The 21,045-nt window shown below is 43.5% G+C and overlaps 1 protein-coding gene across 7 annotated transcripts in view; it reads right to left on the bottom strand.

Moving 5' to 3' along the window:
* Positions 1 to 21,045, bottom strand: part of LOC139685756 (adenosylhomocysteinase-like 1) — a 186,070-nt gene that overhangs the window by 119,075 nt on the left and 45,950 nt on the right. Inside the window, exon 1 of one of the 7 annotated variants that reach the window (XM_071582827.1) lies at positions 11,874 to 11,987. The exons of 5 other annotated variants lie outside the window; for them this stretch is intronic. The gene's annotated coding sequence lies outside the window, so the exon portion shown is untranslated. Of the gene's footprint in view, positions 1 to 11,873; positions 11,988 to 21,045 lie in introns of those variants that run through there. One more of the 7 variants, XM_071582828.1, reaches the window with a different exon arrangement.

The following is a 21,045-nucleotide window of genomic DNA, read 5'->3' as shown; positions in this document are numbered from 1 at the left end:
GTATATATTCTGTATATAACGAGAATTTTTTAGTTTTGAAAATTGTGTCCAATTTTTTCTCAAATGACGTTTCAAGTTGCTTGAAATATATTTTATTATATATATATATATATATATATATATATATATATATATATATATATATATATATATATAATACTAGTATATAATAGTAGTAATAATATATATACTTCAAGCAACTTGAAACGTCATTTGAGAAAAAATTGGACACAATTTTCAAATTAATATCTACAAAACTCTGTTCAAACTCAAATTCTGTAGAAAAAAGCTAATCCTATAACATCTGCTATTTTAAATCTTTTCGGACGCCTTCCGACAGCGAAAATGACAATGGCTTTCAACATAACTTCGACTCGAGACTGCAGCTCAAGGCATCTGCATATTCAACAGAATTTGCGAAACTTTTTCCAGAATCGAAACACCCCAACTTAAGAAAAACTGCTCGCCGACTTTTTTTCGATATTTGGTAAGACCGTGTACTCGGCCATAAAATTTATCAAGCCAAAGGTACCGAGCAAAACTTATGGATCCATTTCTTACCGAGTCATCGTCTACACACCTAAAATAAACTAAAACATTATAAGACTTTTTATATCAGGCAAATAAAACTAAAAAACTAAATCATTAAGACACTATTCATCTAAAAAAAATTGTTATTTTTACAACAGGGATTCAGGTGTGATGTGGTGGAATCGTTTCATGGGGGCAGAAAGAGGGAAAAACATTTGCGATTATCCACTTCATAGATTTCTTAATACCGACTAGTTTCGGTGTACTACACTTGACTACATAAGTACACTACACCTGTACTTGAAAATGGCGTAGAACACCGAAATTGGTTGGTATTAAAGAATCTATAAAGTGGAAAATTGTGAGTGTTTTTCTCTCTTTCTATCGTCATTTTTTTATTTATTCTTAAATACAGTATGCTTCCATACAAAATAAATGTACATAATTTATAAGAAATAAATGTCGTAATTTTGAAATCAGTGTTTATGATTCCATAGGAAAAAAGTGATTTCGATGTTGATACTGTAATACTGTGAGGTGATATTTTGTGGAAAAAGTAATATTCTGAAGTTTTCATTAAAGCGCTCACTCGGGTGTTTCCTCGCAGTATTAACTCGACCTACCCTATATCACCTGGAAATCAGGGAAAAACCCTAACATATTACCCGCACCGACTCGCTCGGCTTAGTTCATAGATAGCAAACACAAGCATTACAAAAATACAACAAGCTGTCTTCAGCCTCGATGTCACTCGCTTGACCTCGACGAACTCTTCCGATTCGATAGCCTCTGAAACGAAAATACTCCCCTAACAAGATGATGCACGGGTCAAAGGATTTTGTATATCCGTGCAATGGAGTGTGGACTTGATATTTTATTTCAGGGTCCAGCCGGAATTTCGTCGCACGCTATTCTCCCAGCCCAGCCCATGGACTTTGGTCAATAACATATAATGTGTACACGGGAACTAGGAAAGGAAAATACACAGCGGAGACAGAATAGAGGGAGAAATGCAGTTCCACGTGAATGGTACCTTTTCCCTGTTATACGCCATAGAGAAATCGTGAGGAAATAACGCTAACAAATTCACTTACTTCGCCATCCGATTCGATGAATCATTGCCAATAATCAATTTATCAGACAAAATGTAAAAAAAAACAATATTCATGCAAATTAAATTTTAAGTTATACGTTTATCACCGTTTTTGTATTCAACATATTTTCCAGCTATTTTAATGAATCAAAATGTTTAGATAACATGACAACATTTACATTTTAATTTATAAATCTAAAACCATATAAAAAATATGATGAGCACACATATAATAGCAATATATCCAGCATGCAAAACAAGAATTGGAACTCATAAATACTATCAAAATTTCTCAACAGCCGCAAAAAATATTGACTTAATTTTGATTTAAAAAAAACGCTCGAAGTACGCCGAGACGATGAAATATTATTCAGTTGTATACTAATTATAAGTCATCCGAAAATAAATTTAGTGCAAAACAAGCCATCCTTAAACACTTTATTTCGACTGCAGAAAATAATTATAGCGACTTGAATTGGCATCCTAAAAGAAATAATGGCACGCGTTAAGGAAGGCGTGGGCGCGGCCCAACTTTCAACCCTCTTTTTCGACAACTTGCGAGCATTATCAAAATCCTCCCGCATTCAAGATGCAAACCTGGATACGAGGGACAACATCCGGCATTTTGCCAGCCGAAAAATGATACTGGTAAATTCATTGTAGGTACGGATTATCACGAGGAGCACGCCACTCGTTATTTCGTAACCAGCCTCCGGGAGGGAGGGGTATATATAGGGCATTTTCGGATGCTTTAATTTAGTCTGAACGGCGAGGGCGCTTATCTCCGTGATTGGTGCAATAACACAGGTTCCGTCCGCCTTAATCTCTCTAAAAGCTTCGGGTATTATCTCGATCTCACTTAAGGAGGCCAAGAGCGTGCGCGGCTCATTCGACGGGGGAGGCACGGCTTCGCTCCGCGACACCACCATCCCCCAACCACCGCAAGCGCGCCCGTGTTTTGAAACTACCATGATGCCACGGAACCCTTAAGGATGCGTATGAAGAATTTCCCTCGGGAGTGGGGAGAGGGCGAAGTTGGGAGAAGTCGGAGACGGTTGATCTGGAGCTGTGTGCTCCCATTGAAATGCCGAGAGGGGTGGGGCAAGAAAGTGCGCGGCCGTAACACGTTATGTGTGCACCGCAACGGACCCCTTGCCTTCTTCTCAATTCACCAGCCCCAAGTAGCTCTCACGCTCTCCTTGGACGTGTAAGACCATTCCCTGACCCACATTACTTGAGAGGAAAAGAGCGGAGGGACGGACATCAACGCCCGTTCCAAAGAAACTGCGGGAGATGCCGCAACAGTAACTTTTAACGGAGTCATCCGCTAATGTGCAATGCAACAATGCCAGAGTGAAAAATTCATTCGCCTTGACCAAGATTCAAACCCGGATCCCTCAATGTCCGGTCGACTGCTTTAGCCAGTTAAGCTATCGAGGCGTCATCTTAATTTCACAGTTTAAGAGGACGCCTCGATAGCTTAACTGGCAAAAGCACTCGACCGGACATTGAGAGATCCGGGCTCGAATCCCGGTCAAGGCGAATGATTTTTACACTCTGATATTGTTGCATCAACGCCCGTGTACATTAATTGGGATACGAAGTATGTTATTAAAAGCGGAAGCGCAGAGCGCGTTACTGGTCTACAGAAAAAGAACTATAAGTACATATCCACGCATTCAACGTAGCACACGAGGCCAATGACGTGGTGTCTACATTTCAGAATATACTTCCATTTATGCTATGCGGAGCTGCCTGCCGGGTCAGGCTTGAAAAAAGTTGGCTATCATTGGGCGAGTTGTAAGAAAATACAATGAAACAGCAAGAGACAGTTGTTACTTCACTTTAGTTAGGCCAAGTCTTGAATACGCGGCAATTATCTGGGATCCATGGGAGCAAACGCTAATTCAAGAATTAGGCAAGATTCACAGAAAATCCAATGGGTTTGTTAAAACTTGCCACGAGAAAAGAGTACGATTTTTCAGAGGTCTCTCGATCCCTACTTGAGGTACTTTGTGGAGGGCACTTTGAGTGAGTACGCCGTCCGTCGGATGGGACGTTAAACTGCGGACCCCTTGGCGCCTTTCGTAAAGAGTAGGCTAATGCCGACGCCGGGTTTCTCTCCACCCTTCATCCTTTCCTGTCCATCCCCTATGGCGCAAATGACCTTAGCTGTCGGTCGCCTCCCCTCAAAACTACTACTAAGAGTACGTGTCAAGGTTGTGACGGAGGATTCAAGGCTTAGACTTCTGGTGAGGTGCAGATCTCCTGAGTTTTCTAGAAACACCGAGGTAATTATTATGGCATTAATTATGTAGGATGATTCGACCACCGGAATCAATTAAGGGAAAGAGACAACGTCACCGACATATTCAAGTACACGTGCCTACCTCGCACGATACACACAACAAAATCGAAACCAAGTACCCGAAATAAATTAACCTTATTACATTCTATTGTTTCAGGCTTCACTTCGTGGAAGTAATTGATATCCATTATTGAAATAGAAAGAAAGACTCGTACCTGATGATGCCGCAAGTCGGTGAAACGCGTCGTGCCGTATAATAAAATCTGTGGAAAAGTACGAGTCTTTCTTTCTATTTCAATAATGGATAACCTTATTACGTTTACTAGAATTATATAAATTCGTCAAACGAGAAAATTATTGCATGATTTAGGCACGTGCATGAACAAAAGTTATCGTGCATTAGCTAACTTTTATTCAAATACATGAATAAACTAATAATTGCGCATGTATAGCTGGTGCCCAAACACACGCCATTGCGGTGGCTTGCGGACTATCTTGAAGACATAATGTTTGCAAAATAGCTATCGCTTATTGCTAAAACAATTAATTAGTATCTCTAGGAAATAATCGCATTAAAATATTTTATTACAGCATTAGGTTGACCTCCTTAAATTCTTTCAAAGCATTACTCCATAGCATTTTTTACGCATGAAAACCAGAGGTGAACTAATTACGCTTTCGCAGCTTTTATTACTGCTCTCCGTTCCGCATGTTCACCTCAGTGAATGAGTCTGGTTTATGGGCAATTCAAACTGCCATTATGTGTGAATCGGTCGCTCACCATCGCGTCAAACACCTCCCTTTCTGCGAAGCGACTCCACCACTGCCGTCGGACGAATGGTGCCCCTCGAATTCCAGAGTTTATAAATTTTAGATGTATCCACAAAGTTTCAAGATATTCAAGAGAAATGGAGAAGCTACGACCCGTCGAGCTCTTTGCTCTGGACAGCAAAAGCGTCAGGAGAGGTTGCTTTAACGAAAAATACATTTACAGATACTCCAAAAGCAATTCATTCCCTTGTCACACCCGGAACGCGAGACGGGAAGAGCACTACTAAACTTTAATGGCGAACCTTTGGCAAAAGGTTTCCACGCTCGTGAAGCCCCAACTCCGAATTCAATTAGCAAGTTTTTTTAAATGGTATAAACGTGAATCTTTAAGGTCACAGGAATTAATCAAGTCCACAAGATATCATTAGGAATGTTCGGTTACAACTACTCTCGGAGAACTTTAAAACCTGGTTCCATCTTTAGCAGAGGTTTTCGCTCGTCGCGATACTCAAGAAATTATTAGCATACCGATACAACTGACTCGACATTATCCGGGTCTGCCGGGTTCCTGGATGGATCCATGGCAGCCCCTTCTTTCCGCAGAGGAAGGTGGTCTTACCATTGAAGGTAGATTCTTTTAAATACTTGGGCGTAACAATTACTCACGATCTGTCCTGGGGAAAGCACATACGAGAAATATGCGGTCGTGCCAATAAAAAAATGGGATTTGTACAAATAGTGCTAGGCAAATGCGACGAAAAAGTGAAGGAACGATGTTTTCTTGCCCTAGTCAGGCCCCACCTAGAGTACACTGCCAGTATATGGGATCCTCAAAAGATAAATTTGATTTCGGAGTTGGATCGAGTTCAGCGGAATGGGGCTAGATTTGTCAAACATTACTATGACAAACGCAGAAGCGTAACTACTTTGCTAGAAAATTTAGGCTGGGATTCCCTAAAACAGCGGCATTTACAACGTAGATTAAACTTACTAAAAACATTTAAAGATGGGTCCTTTTCCGATGACATCAAGAACATAATACGAACCCCAACGTATTACGGTCGGAGGGATCACGAATATAAGATTTGAGAGATAGACTGCAAGACTGACAGGTTTAAAATGTCATTTTTTCCAAGAACGATAAGAGACCAGAATGCTTGCAGTCGAAATCCCCCAGGAGTCAGTTCGACACAATAAGTATTAACCTACAAAGTACGGCGCGTGGTTATATATATATATTTGTAGGTTCCCCCCACCCATTTGAAAAACCTCAACCCCCTCACCCCTTCCTCCTGATGCTGCAGCCCCTGCCACACAACTTTTTGGTGGCTCGCAGGGTATTGATGTAGTTGTTCCCTGGCGTGCAGTCCCTAAAAATTATTCTTAGAGATCATTTCCCCATCCTCCCCGACAACAAAACCACCGTAAACGTCATCTCTCTCCAAATACCCAACTGTAACATTTAAATGTTCGGCAAATCTTTCAAACATTTTTTAATCCACTAGGCCGCTTTAAAAATTCCCAAAATCACTACGACTCCATGCAACCTTGCTAAATGTCAAACCTGCTCCAGCCTTGTTACAATTTCCCTTCCGCAGCAACACCTGCTCAAGTATCTCCCGTCCCTGCCGACTTATTCCTGCATTTTATCATATCATATGCCTACTGCAACGTACACTCTACCCATTTTTTATATTGGCCAATTCACCAAGCCCTTCAATATTAGATTCAACAATTACAGAGGATCCTGCAACCCATCCTCCCCATCCGCCTCCCTCCTAGTTCTGAGACACGCAGCTACCCACAGCGAAAATGTCGACAATGGCTACATAGTATCTATGATTTCCTCACTCTCGCCAACAGACACAAATTCAATTAAGGACACTAGAGTTAGCTTGCATCTATCTTTTTAAAGCCTGCCATCCCCCCCGGACTAAATCGTTCCCATTACCTGACACCTCCCTCTCAGCAACCAATCACCGATTAAGAATGCCGCTCCCTTGACCCTCCCACCTACAGTATCCTCTCGTCTCCTTATCCTCCCGTCAGTGACTCCTCGTACCCTGATGAAGGTGGTTGGGACCACCGAAACACTGAAGTGAGTTGTTTTCATTTTGGTTTATCTTTTTATTTTGACTATATATAAATGCGTGTGTATCAATCATTAGTGAACGCCATAAAGGTGTTAATTGCACAATACTATTGCGTGTGTGGGGGGGACATGTTAGTCCACTGGGTAAAGTGTTGAACCAATAACCAACCGGCGGGTCCAGGTTCGATTACCAGCTTCGCCACGCCTCTGAACATTCTCAATGTGCCACGCTAACGGCAGAAGAAATTGGAATAATCTAAGACAACCGCATCACTTTGACCATTAATTTTCATTTTCTGATTTCTTGACTACTCCATACTAAAGTCTCCATACCTTGATGAAATAAATGCGCACTAGAAGTCAAAAGTTACCGCGCCAATATATATCAACACGTTACCGTACTCCGGAGCAACGGTTGTCATTTAACTGATTTTTGAGCGAAATGTGAACAATGTGTCCCTATCATTTTCTCCGGTTACCTTCTGGATAATTCTTCACTTCTCGCAACATCTCCGAATCGATTAATATCCGTTAAAAATACAAACAAATACAAACGACACTCAAATAGTGCCTTGCCCGATGCCACTAAGTCATATTTTGAGGATTGGCCGCTGAGGGAAGTCGGGTGGAATATTTATGCATCGTAGCTCGCAACGGCCGGCCCCACCGCCCTCCTACTCCGTCGTGAGCGACGGAAAAACTCATCCCTGGAGTCTCTGGAACAGATTTTTATCATACTTATAGAACCCAATTCTAACAGCAAGCGCTCTCTCTCTCTCTCCTCACACCCAATCCAACACCATTCCAACACGGTGCCTAAATGAATGAGCCAGTATTCACGGAGTGACTTCTCCTGTCGCGCAATAAGCCACCAACTTTCGTCGACAAAGAACTTTTCTCCCCTTATGGCCCATTCAAAAGTCTAAAATTAAACGGCCGAGGGGTAAATCGGGAAGCGTGGATCTCCCACGCAATAGGAAACCAAGCCAGCGGCACGCCCAACCCCCACCAAATGGTGCAAACACGGCAAATGCGCCGCCTTATCCTGCCTTTCCGCGAGCGTGACGTCAGGGAAGTCATATTCTCAGCCCGCCTGCAGCCTCGAGGGTGAGAAGAGGGGGCTACGAGGGGGCCCACCTCACTCCCCTCTCGATACATTCTCCCCCGGGCCAACTCCGACTCCGCTCGAACAAACATGCGGAGGGATCGGCGGAATTATTCCCTCCGCGTCCTACCAAAGCGCCGATGAACCCTTCCGAGAGTCACGGAGAGGGTGGGTGGTTGACGTGCTAGGTGGTCGTCCCCCCGTGGAGCACGACGACCTCCCCCGCATGACTTCGCACGGGTCGCCGGGCAAGGACGGAGCAGGGACAATCGTCGTCATTTCTATTTCATAAAAATTACCCCTTGGCTTGTGCGTGATCGCCAAGTGGCACTCCGATAGGATCTTTGACCCTTTCATTGAATGAGATGCAACTATGTACTCCAACCCTTGGCGGAAGTGCTACGATTATTTATCGTCGTCTGCGCTTACAATGCTAAATATAGCGACCAAATTAAATATAAAAATTACTCTTAAATATTCAATATTGAACCAATGAATGTACATGCTTCGTAAAATCTACCGTACTAGTCAAGTTATTAAAATAGGTAATCTACCGGCCACGGTAGGTTTTGAATGGGCACATGCTACCAAATGGTACAGCGACAATTCCCCTGTCCTCCTTAACAAAAAAACCTGACATCCAGCATGCCATATGCCCCTCTTCAATTCCGAATACTTTCTTCCTCCCTTCATTCCGCCCCAAATCCCTATCATATTCCTCACCCTTTCTCGCTTGCCTAACAATCTTCCCTCTATCACAGTCTTCAACATCCCATTGCCAATCAAAATACCCTGCATTCATCCTTCCCGTCTCTTCTCGGCTTCTCCCAATAATCCTCTCTCCTACCCACCATTCCAAGCACTTCATCATTCGCTTTCCTTTAAGTCCACTTCACCTTTTCCATCTTTCTCGACACCCACATTCCAAAAACCTCTAATCCATGCCTATCATCCGGCTTCATGGGCAATGTGTCCGAGCCGTAGAAAACTACGCTCCACATCAAAGGTTTGACGAACCTTTTCTTAACATTTTCTTAGCATATATTAGCTCAACGTCCCTATCATACCATATTCCCGCCTCCTTGCGAAAGCTTCTTTGCCTAACGTAATTCTTCTCCTGATGTCCCTACTACTTTGACCATTTTGGTCCTGAACATTTCCAAAATAGGTACTTTTTACCTGCTCCTATTTATGAACTCCTACTTCAATACGTAACTCAGCTTCTTCCCTTTCTCGAAAAGCACATAACCTTCGTTTTGGTGACATTTATTCTCATCCCATGCATATCTCACTGACTCCCCTATGTAATCATTAATGCTTGCAACAGGAGTCAAGTGTGTTTAAGAAATGTTTTTTTTTTATCATTTTAGCTCATTTCAAATGGCAAACCTTCACGAGGGTACGCTTATTTCCTACAAGCAGGAGGGTTCATTTTCTAAAAGAATAAGGAAAATTCCCGAGATAAGCATCGCAATTCTGCTGCGAAACTTCAAAGATAACGCTGTGCTCTCTGAGCGATGAACAGGAATGACTATGGAAAGGACGAATTGAGCTCCTTACGGCCTCTTTGTAGACTGACTATATTAAATAATGTTATTAAATAATAAATATTAATAAAGTATTAAGAGCACACGGTTAATCTTAATATCCCCCCCTCTTTTCCTTTTATAGTAGCGTAAAAAACGCTTTACGGCTTCTTAAGGAAATATTCTCAAATATGGTCAGTCTAGAGGAATAAAAAAGTAAATGGACTCAGGCAGAGAACAAGAAATTTATATATCATTGTCTTTATTCAAGTTATTACATTACGAAATACTCGCGAATTTTATTTACAGGAAGCGAATTAATCAATTACTATTAATGGGGTAAAATTAACTCAGAACAAGCTCTACGCACCAAATATACTAATGTACTTAGCAATTTACGTTCAACCCCAGTTTTCTTCGTGACCACGAATTTTACCGAACGCGACACCATTTACGGAAATCACTCTAAAAGCCATTTAACACTTAACTTCATTAAACTTGTACAGTTCTTCCAATACTCCAATTAAAGCAGTCCACTTAGCATTCCTCTGAGATGTATTTTAAACGATTAAAGAGGTATTTTCACATTTCCTCCAATTCATATACATTTCAGTAACTGCGCACAAGAAAGTTGGAAATGTACGATAAATTGCACAATCTCAAGTTATCACACAGAGTCTCGGTCGAAGATCGGCACTCCTCTTTTTATAAATAATTAAATGACATTCGCATGAAATACCGGCATCAAGGTACCAACCAGTTAATGAACTGAACTTTTAATTAATCCGGAGAATGACAGTAGAGGCGATGAAGCACGATAGCCCTTGCCCGTGCTATTCCAAACTGAAAAGGTAGATATTAATTAAGCATCAATGGAAGGTCACCAAACTTATATAATTAAAGCACTTCAAAGGCGCTTCAAAAGACAACCACTACAAAAATAGCCTCATGAGTTCTCCCGACTGCACTGAGATTGTAGATTCGATTAAACTCGTCCCCTGATTGAAACTATCCTACACTCAAATTCCCTTCCGGTAAGAGTGGAAATGGGACATTATCCACCGATAAATTCTCCAATTTGGCCTGATGGGCTATTTTTGGATCTATCATGCGGGATCGCAAATTTCGACCCCCCCTCCCCAAACCTCCCGATATCGTGGTTTCATTGGGATGTTAAAGGGGATATGGTGATCGCGGCGAATATGCGTGGTGAAAGTCACATTGATCGACGCTCAGCCAAACATTCGACTGATATTAGTAACTAGCGACCACATTCTCACTATTACCGCTCCCATTAGTGTAAATGCCACTTGAGTTCACGAGCAAGAGCTTTTGGGCCACTACCCCGTGAACGCCATACGAAAGGAAAAAAGCTTTCACCTTCTGACGGCTCGAGTCGTCTCAGCGAAAACAAAAGCAATCCGATAAACGGCTATCACCAACAAACGGGTCCTATCCGCTCATTGGATCTCTCAAAGGAACGAAGACACGGTCGGAAACGGTAAGTATCTCCCTCCGTCCAATATCCATGTGAGATATTCACGTTCGTCGATAAAGAATGAAAACGCTTACTTTTTAAGCAGAGGTTATTGCATTAAATAATAATGCAATAACCTCTGCTTAAAAAGTAAGCTTTATTCACTCATCATCCCATCTTTCGACACGATATCCCGCTCGGATGAATCAATATTCACACCAGCTCAAATGACAACAATCCTGTGTGGGTCGTATCACTTTCACCCCGAGCGAAACCCGAAACCATTGGAAGGTGAATTTATAAGTAGGCAGGGCAGGCACCGCGCGTAAATTTTTTGCGAAAATTCTTCTCTACACGCTTAATTTTCACCACCAGTAAAAAGAAAAAAACGAGCCCGTCATAAAGAATTGAAATAACCACAAGGATCTACATCGACAGGAATTCATGGAGGACAACTAGGAAGAACAACAATAACATCCCAAGCACACACGCATCACGACTACCGCGAACCGACTTGCCGCGAGCAACGGGGACACCGGGAGGGGGGGTGTGTGTCACAGGGGTCGGAGGTTCGGACGCCCCGAACTCAAGAGTGAGGGTCGCGCGGGACGTGAGACCGCCTCCGTGTGCCTCCCGACACGGCGATGTCCCAACCAGCTGAGAGCACGGGTTTACGACGCAGCTCGGGAAAGGCGCGCGCGAGTTTGGTGGGGTACGTGGGGTTGTAGAAGAGAGAGAAGGGGGTGGCGCGAGGGGACGGCGAGAGAGGGGATCGATGGATGAAACCCGCGACGCGGAGGAGGGGAGGGACATTTGAGCACGAGAGTGCGAAGCATGAGTCACAGCTCCGGTTGGCGGGAAAGAGTGAGAGAGTGAAGAGGGCTAGAGAAGTTGCAGCGCGGAGAGGAGTGTTCGGAGAAGCGAGAGAAAAAGAGTGAAAGAGATGATGCCACCGGAGGGGCGCTCTCACCTGCGACGGATGAGGCCTCGTCGTCCTCGGGAGCCGCGTGTGCGGAAGATTGTCTGTGCCGGCCTAGCGGGGGGGGCGGCGCCCGTGGTCTGTCGCCCGCGACACCCTGCCGCGGCCGAGGAGTGGCCGTTGGCGGCGGTGGGCGGGAGGCCCTCGCGGCGCGGGAGGGGAGAGCGCGTCGGCAGCGCCGCGGTGCGGGAGCCCGAGGACGATTCGATCTGCGAATGGCGAGGGTGTCGGCGCGCGCTCGGGATCTGGAGCGGCGCAGGAGACGCCAGAGCCTACCGCCCCGGTTCGATTGCTGTGATCAATGGGCGGACCTCGGTGGCGGATCGAGGGCGGCGGCGAGGCATCGGGGTTGCCGGGATCGGACAATGGGACAGAGCGGGAGCTCGGAGGGCGGGCTTGTCATCCCGGGTAAAAAATAAAAAGCTAACTGTTTAAACGGGACGAGTGGAGTTATGAAAGGAGTTCTTAATGTTACGGAAGGCAGGGTGGTCTTTCAAAAAAGGGTAAAATGCAGCTAGGGCTGCATGACAGGCGTATTGGGACGGATCCTTCTCCACCTCCGCCATTCCCACCCCCAGATATTTTTCAGGTCAAGCAAATGACTATACTGCTAAGCCAAACTACGAGTAATGATCTTATTAGTTCTCCACTTGAAAAATCTAAGGAATGGCGATCATTTTGATATGCAAGGAGTCTAATAAAATTATTCCCCAGAAATGAGGGAAAATAAACCGAACTCCTCCGTTAGGAAGGTTCTAAATCCACCTCCACCGTGCAACCATGGGTACCTTCTTGAAGAATTAAACGGGGAGAGAGAGATAATTTTCATTCTGACACCGTGAGAATGAGTCGCGTTTTTCCAAGCTCGTTAAAATTACATTACATATAAATTAAATGCACTGTACTGCCAGTTTTATGAAGCAGAAAAAGACGGGATACTTTTCACATTTCGCGATGTTTACTCTCCATGCACGCATCGAAATCGTTGACCACGTGTAATTTCCTAAGAAGGTGTTTCACTTACTGGGGTTAGCGTATCACAAGGCATTAAGATGGGATGTCGGCACAGAAATTTGCCAAGGTCACCGAAATATTTACAACTCTCACTGGGGCGATAATCGGACGGTCGTTAAAAAGTGGATTAACGAATGGCTTGCGGCGGTGACTGGTGAACTGGCTTCCGTGGCGTGACCCCACGGCTACGGAAGTAGCGGAGATCAAAATTTCTTTTTTAAGGGCTTTCCTGATTCCCTTCGGAGTGCGTCCCTTTGAGAGAGCTCCAAGTACATTCCTTCGTCCGTCGGACGGGACGTCAAAGCACTAAACTCTTTGGACCTCCTACTGGAAACGAGGTGCCCCGGCGCCGTTATGCCTTCCTCTCTTCCCAAAACTGCCCCAAAGAATCCTTCCGATCAAGTTCCCGAACAATTGCAATTGGCAGTAATAACTAACGTCTGTTGCCTCCCCGAACAATTACAACGGACAAAATGGATTGGGAAAAACGGGAGGAGGACACATCGGTCTAGGTCACGGGACGAATCCATGCGTAGCTATGAAAAATGTTAGGGAGGGAGGATGGAGTACGGGGACGAGGTCCATCCCCGACGAAATTAACTGCAAATAAGGGAATAGCACGTAAAAACATCCCTCTACAGTGCGAAACTCAGTTCAGACCAATGAACCGTTGGAAATTCAGGTCTAAGAGGATGAAAAGCCATCGGAACAAGATGCCGTAGGTGAATTTTGAAGGGAGAACGGAAGGGCAAAACGTAAAACGAAAATTGATGTGAAAGGGCAAAAGAGGGAAATGCACATGGAGTACTATACGGGAAAAGGATCTGCTAAATGAGGCCCTTAGAGACAAAACGCAATTGTTCTACGCATAATAGAAGCGTAAGTAAGCCCAAAGATCTTAGGGAAACCAATTAGGGCAAAAACGCAGACCAAATGAAAGAGGGGTGGAAGAAAAATATGTACGGGTGGTAGGGAGTTAGCATTGCACAGAGAAAAATGGATAGCGGCGAACACCAAACAATCTGATTGAATGGCTATTGACGATAAGGAAAGGGTCATTTCAAACCGCCAATTAGCATTTACGACGATATTTCACATCGCATCTCAAGAAAGTATTCCAATAATTTGAAAAGTTTTGCATCTCATGAGAAGTATTTTCTTCAACTCGTGGCAACCTAGAGGCCAGAGCTTTCGAGTACAGAATGAGTGGTCGTGGTTTCAAATCCGGACCAAGTGAAACAAATCGGCTCATTTTCTCCCCACCAAATTTTCTAGAGACCACAGATGAGGTAGGAAAAAAAAGATATCCCCAATCATACCCTTAGTGCTTGAGTTCAAACGCAGTAGGATACACGAACACTGTATCTTCACTTCTAAGAAGGAATAAGCCAAATTTAAGGTCGCGGATTTCTTTCCGATCACTACATATATAGCCTACCCATCAGGATACTAAAGAAAGTTTTGGACTGTCGAAAACACTAGGATTGCAGGATTGTCCAGCTTAACAAGTGAACTTCCTGCATGATCTCGTTTTCCCCATATTATTTCCTTCGCTTGTTCTCCATAGGGCTTGAATACTTGCCTTCACGTCATCTATAAGGCTCTATCTCATCCTTCCTCTTCCCCACTTCTCAACCTTCTCCCTAATAGCTCGGTCTTCAACCAGATTCCTCTCACTCCCATTACCTTCCCCACTTTCCAAACTTTTTATTTCACTTTCTTGCAACTTGCCATCCTAATCCACCATTTGTACAACTTTACCGTACGTCTCCGTTTCAAACCAATTAATTTTTATCGTCCTTCTCTATTCTTATTACTTAAAAACCTATATCAACGCTTCAATCCTAACACCACAAAAATTAGGGGTTAAACTGTGCACACTATTAGAAAAACATCAGGAAAATTATTAACTGAACAAAGAAAGATCCAAGACAGAGGGAAAGAATATAGAAATGCTAGTTAAGATGTTGGGCCACCAAGTTTAAATGATTAAAAACAATAAGACGTAGTTGGGGACAGCTTAGGACCAGGCATAGTTGATTTTGTGACAGAAAGCGTGATATAGAAATTGAAATCGTAAAAGGCGAAGGGGATAGAGAACATCCACAAAAAACTACTCATGGGTCTAGGAACATGAGGATGGAACCGTTTCTATGACCTGATTCATAGCATTCACGAGAGAGGAATTTTACCGAAAGACTTCGGCCAAATCAGCGTTGGCTCCCATCGCAAAACAGGGAAAGGAAGCCATGAGTGAGAACTACAAAATAATAAGCTTTATTTCGCACGCAGCTAAAGTGGTACTTAAATATGAGAATGGAGTGCGGTTTAAATGATTATTTTAGGATGATCAGTTTGAGATCAGAACTGTGAGACGCATGGGTGATATCCAAGCAGTAATCACGCCATTAATAGAGAGAAGCATATAATACAAACAGGGTGTATTTGCTTGTTTTGTCAATTTGGAGAAGGCTTTCGATAGGGTAAATTTGGTAGAACTAATAATTGCATTGCAAAAAAATGGGGTAGAATTGAGGAATACGAGACGTCTTCGCAACCTGTGCATGACTCAGACTGCTCAGGTGCGAGTGGTGGATGGAGAGTCGGACTGCGCAGAATTAGGAAGGGGTGAGACAGATATCTCCATTATCACCAATCATTTGCAATGCATACGTGGAGGAAATGGTTAAAGGGGCATGGAAAGAACTGGAGATATAAATGAAAGCTGGGGGACAATTATGAAAATCAGTTAGGTTTACGGATGATAAGGCTTCAGTTAACCAGTTAATCAAGGGGTTACATACAATACTGAGCTCATTGCTGAAACGACTCCATAAATACGAAATGAAAATCTAGTATAAAAAATGTGATGAGATTTTTGCGAAATGGAAATGCAAACTTAACATTAAATTGCAGGGCAATGACTAGGAAAACTAAAAAAAGTACATTTACCGAGGAAGTTCATTACAAGAAGATAGGCAATGTAATAAGGAAATTTAATTAGATATAGGAGCTTTGACAAAGAAGGGGAAGTTGATAGCAAGGATTTTGAGTAATTATGTAAAGAAAAACTTTTTTTAAACTTTTATGCCGAGCGTTTCGTATTTTTGTTCGGGAACTCGTTTGTCGCTTAGGCAAGAGGATTGGACATAGATTGGGCCTTTTGAGATTTTCAGGGTGGAGGATGGAAAAAATATCATGGATAGAGAGAAAAAGAAAGCAGAAAAATATGAAAAAACGATAGGCTTTGGAGAGGGTTTGGGGGGAATTCAAGGAAGGAAAGAAAGTCAGGAAAACAGATACTGGACACATTGAGAGGTGAAGGTTCAGTGCCAAAATAGACGGTAGAATGTTTATTGAGGAAGATGGAGGAAAAAATGATTAGATATGCAGGAAGTAATGAAATGAGATAGAAAGTAAGCGACGCTAGAAATTGGTTTATCGCAATGTCGGGTGATAGGGCATTTAGGGACGTGTTTGGAGGTTTAAAATGTAGCAGCGCTAGGCCTCAGGGGACCTTAAAACTGTACCTCGACCAGTAAAGTAGGTCAACGAAAGTTTTTCAATTCAAATTAATTTTCAAGTATCACTAACAATGTAATATTCCAGGGCTCAACCTATCTCCACGTTGTCAATTCAATTTCGGATCTAACTGGCCTAATATGTTTACCAAAAGTCTTTTCTTAGTAATCTGTCCTCTATCCCCGGATCTATTTTGGTTCAATTAATGATTTTTATACTTTACCTTTTACAGACAGGTACATTTCTTCTTTTATATCCTGACGATGCCTGGCTCTTATTACATAGCGTGCCCAATTTTTGCAATATCTGGAATTTCTCCACCCCACCGCATTACACTTTCCACGAATCTTCCTTGGGCCTATCGGCTCTCGGTTAATCATTCCCTTTCGCCTTCTGTAACTCCGTACGCAGGCTCCTCCACATCCTTTCCATTTCATGCTTTAAAGTGTCTTTCCTGTAATCCATGACTTTCTAATCCTTTCCGAAAATACCGTTCTCATTGTTCCCTCTGCCGCTATTGTCATCTCCTTTTTTAAGCCCTACCCGCCTTTCCTCCGATATTTCCAATCCCATAATTTATTTAGAGCCTCTTAGTATTCCCTCCTTTTCATTCCACTAAAAGCATCCGTTTTCGCAGAACACGCCGACACATTCTAACCGTTTTTTTTATTAAATGTCAAAGTCGTTAAAGAGTCATCTGAGTTTGCGTCCGCCCCCAGGAAGTTGATCAAATCTACGCTTGGTCTGCCCCGAGATAACTGGGTGAATTGACAACGCTGTTCCCAAATCTATGTACAACCATAACATAATTGATACCTTCCTTTATCTACTATCCTGCATGCCACAGGGTAGAACGGTAAATAATGAATATTAACTGCAAGTTATGCACAATTTGCGCGAAGCAATCCGCCACAAACGTCCAGATTTGTGAAAGAACAAAAATTGGCTTTTGCACCATGACAACGCCCCTGCTCACACATCGTTACTTGTGCGCGAATTTTTGGCCAAAAAAAATAAGTAATGATGCTGCAGCCACCGTATTCCCCAGATCTGGCCCCCAGTGACTTTTTCTAGTTCCTAAAACTGAAGAGGCCCATGAAAGGACGACGCTACGCTACGATTGACGAGATAAAGACTGCATCGAAGGAGGAGCTGAACAAGATCACAAAATTTAATTTTTAGAGGTGCTTCGAGGATTGGTAAAAACGTTGGCACAAGTGTATAATATATAATGGGGATTACCTTGAAGGGGACAAAATAGATATTCATGAATAAATAACTAATTTTTGAAAAAACACAAAAGTCGCGATACTTTTTGAACAGACCTCATATATACATATGAATATATATATATATATATATATATATATATATATATATATATATATATATATATATATATATATATATATATAATATTTCCGGTTGATTTTTCCTAACTTCCCTCTCAATATCGTTCTTTTTCTCGTTCTAACGTTCCCGGTGCCCAGTCTAACAATTGCACTTTTCTTTTGCTTTTTCTTTTCTGTTACCTTTGGTTTCTGAGGTTTTGGTTGGTACCTGTTGGTTTGGTTGTGCAAGGATTTCCTCTAATAACGACCGCGGAGACCTTGCTCTCCCGGATGTTGGGCTCGACATCCAACACAGCGGTTGACTCGCGTAGTTAGCAGGATTCATTATCCTCAGTTTCCCGTAAATTTTGTATTCATGGTATAAATAATCGAGGTAATCTACCCTTGCTCATCTCGAGTGTTTTAACGTGAAACCATCATTTCAAATTCCCGCCTCTGCAGCCACCTCAATGACCTAATTTTTGCAACATTCCCACTGAGGGTTCACTACCATTTTCTAGATGAGACATTAATTCTGTTTAGCTTTCGGAATGTAAAAACAACTAAAATTCAACCTACTTAAGGAGTTATTGCAATAGCGTAACGCCAAACGAAATACCACGATAAATAACTTCAAAGATTGCTTAGATTTCAGAGATAAATTGAAGTGGTAGTCATTATTTTTAATTAACGTAAAATTAAACCCAGCTCTCCGTCAAGTACATGGTGATTCAGCTATTCGCTCAAGTCTGTTGCTTCGTGCACCTCACCGGAAATAAAAAATTCAGCTCATACAGGAAATAAAAAACTCAGCGCAGGAGGCGGAGGGTAAATTCAATTTCATCGCTCAGCAATTCACCTCAAATTCAAAAGAAGCGCATAGCGACAAATGTGGCAAGGAGGACTCCAAGCACAGTCATCCGAAGATGTCCAGCCTTAAATATACGAGATTCGCAGAGAGCATATTGCTCGACTTTGCGCTAGATTCCGGTGAAGGCGATCAGGCTTTTTTTGCCGACAAATCCACGCATTCACCGCCAATCCTGAATGTATTCACGACATTTTTCAAGACTTGAAATACTTCTATGTACACAAGTACCTCTCATTCGGGCCCATCTCATTTCGTGGACACATACGATAAACTGGATTTAAGTTTAGGAATTAGATTTCCCCCGCCAATACATCCGCAGACCGGCCTCCGCAAGTCAGCATCCCCCTTCCTCGGGATCGTCCCAAGCTTCCTCCATCGGCGATCCGCGCGACGGGCGAACCGAAAAACCTCTTCGCCGTCGCCCTGTCCGCTTTCCGCCGGCCAGCCCCCCACGCAATACCCAGTGGAAGCCCAAAAACCTCTACATTTCGGGAATCGAGCGTTGACCTCGATTTGGCGGTGCAGCGCGTCGAAGGAGGGGGGTGGGAAAAAAGGGTGGACGGGGTCGAGAGCGGACATACAGACACACGCGCACACAAAAATCCTCCCCAATTCTCCCCCGGCTCCCGCCAGCCTCCCTCTATCATCCTGGGTTAATGAGATATGCTAGAGGGGGCGGGAGAGGTGGGGACCGAGAAGAAGGTGGAGAGGGGGAGATGCGGCAGAAGGCGAGGGTGAATGCGGTCTTGCGGAGGAGGAAGAATCGATGTTGCAGCTCGCCACAGAGAGAGAGGGAGAGAAAGCGGAGTGAGGGGGGATTGAGGGGAGGAATGAATGAGGAGGGGAAGTGGCGAGGATGTCGCCGAGAAGAGAACCCCTCCCCACTCCAACATCCCCCCCCCCTCCCCGACGCGTTAGCGCTCGTTTCTTCCGGGGGAACTTCCTGCCGGGAGAGAGGCGACGCTCCTATTGTTTGCGTCCGGAGCATAATCGGTACTTGAAAAATCAAGGAGTGTGGAGATATTTTTTTATTGTCATATTTTAAAGAAAATGTTCCATTGCCATTCATGTGAATGCGCACTACCCATCCCCACGCGCACAGTGGGCGCCAGATACGCTCAGGTGTGATTTATCAAAGCGCAAAAGTTAAACGCCGTGCACTGTAAATCATCGGTGTCGGGAGGAAACTTTAGGAGGAAGGGTGAGGGACCGGTTCCCCCGGAGAGAGGTGGGGAAGGGCGGAGGTTTCCGAAGTGTGGCCCGCTCTCTCCTACGCGGGGAAGTCCGAATCCGAGGGAAGAATGTTTGAGGCGAGCGGGGCGGGGGCAGTTAGATCCCGGGGGAGGGGGGGGGGGGTTGAAGGAGACCACTTGGTGTTGCGGCAGGGAGGCTCACGGCCACAACGTGCTCAGTTCGACCAGGCTTAGGGAACATTGTGAGGACGACAAAAAAATGAAAAATATTCATTTAGGTAAAAGACGAGAAATATTCCACGGGTTGCAGCATTCTGCCTGCTACATATTTTTGTGCAAAAATCCAAATCCATCGGTTATAAATTTGAAATATGGCACGCGCGGCATTTTATTCAAAATGACTGACAAATTCTCGAGGAGGAGTGATGAAGTGAAATTCAGAGACGCAGTAAGAGGCGGGCGTTGAAAGAATCATTCCTTTGATTTGCCCAATACCTTTTAACTTTTATTATTACGACTATTACCAAGAACGACATCAATCAAAAATGTTGGTCGAAAATGTTAAGGTACGATTACGGGGGATAAATTCTGGAGCTCCTTCGTGAAGTGGGAGATTTATGTGGAATGAATACAATAGTGAACGAGCTCTAATTACCAATAAACGGTAAAATAACATTCCGATGCCCACACACTATATTATTGACCGAATTACGATTTCGGCATCAATATATCCAATTCAATGTTAAAACATCAATACCACTGAAAATCATTCAGATTTAACAAGCCTTCGGTAGTAATTAGAGATGAGGAGGATGCACTTTGCGGGCAGTGAAAGGAATGGAGGGGAGTGGGAATTGGGGGGAAGGTACGGAATTGAGGATTGACCGGTAGGAGGCGGTACGGAATCCATGAAAAAAAAGCGAAAGGGAGGTAGGAAGGGGGACTATGGGGGGTTACGTAGGTCAAGGGTGAGAGGGTTTTAGGAAGGAACCGTTTTTGTTCTTGTGCAGGCGAAAGTTGAAGAGAGCGAGCAATGAATGACCCTACGCAAAACATCTTTTTTCATGGTTGAGGCCACTTAGGATTCCGGCGGAGAATCTGAGGTCATTGTGCTAACAGGGGAAGGAAGGTAAATTTGAGCACGCCGGTAAACTGAGGCTGAAGAACACTTTCATTGCGTCATCTCATTGGGTAATGAGGTGCATGGGAAATGTGATGGTCATTTTATTATA

The sequence above is a fragment of the Hetaerina americana genome, unplaced genomic scaffold (genome assembly GCF_022747635.1).
Source record: "Hetaerina americana unplaced genomic scaffold, ioHetAmer1.1.p SCAF_12, whole genome shotgun sequence".
NCBI classification, from domain to species: Eukaryota; Metazoa; Arthropoda; class Insecta; order Odonata; family Calopterygidae; genus Hetaerina; species Hetaerina americana.
The sequence above is the reverse complement of the archived record's forward strand: the minus strand, read 5'-3'. Positions and strand labels throughout refer to the sequence as shown.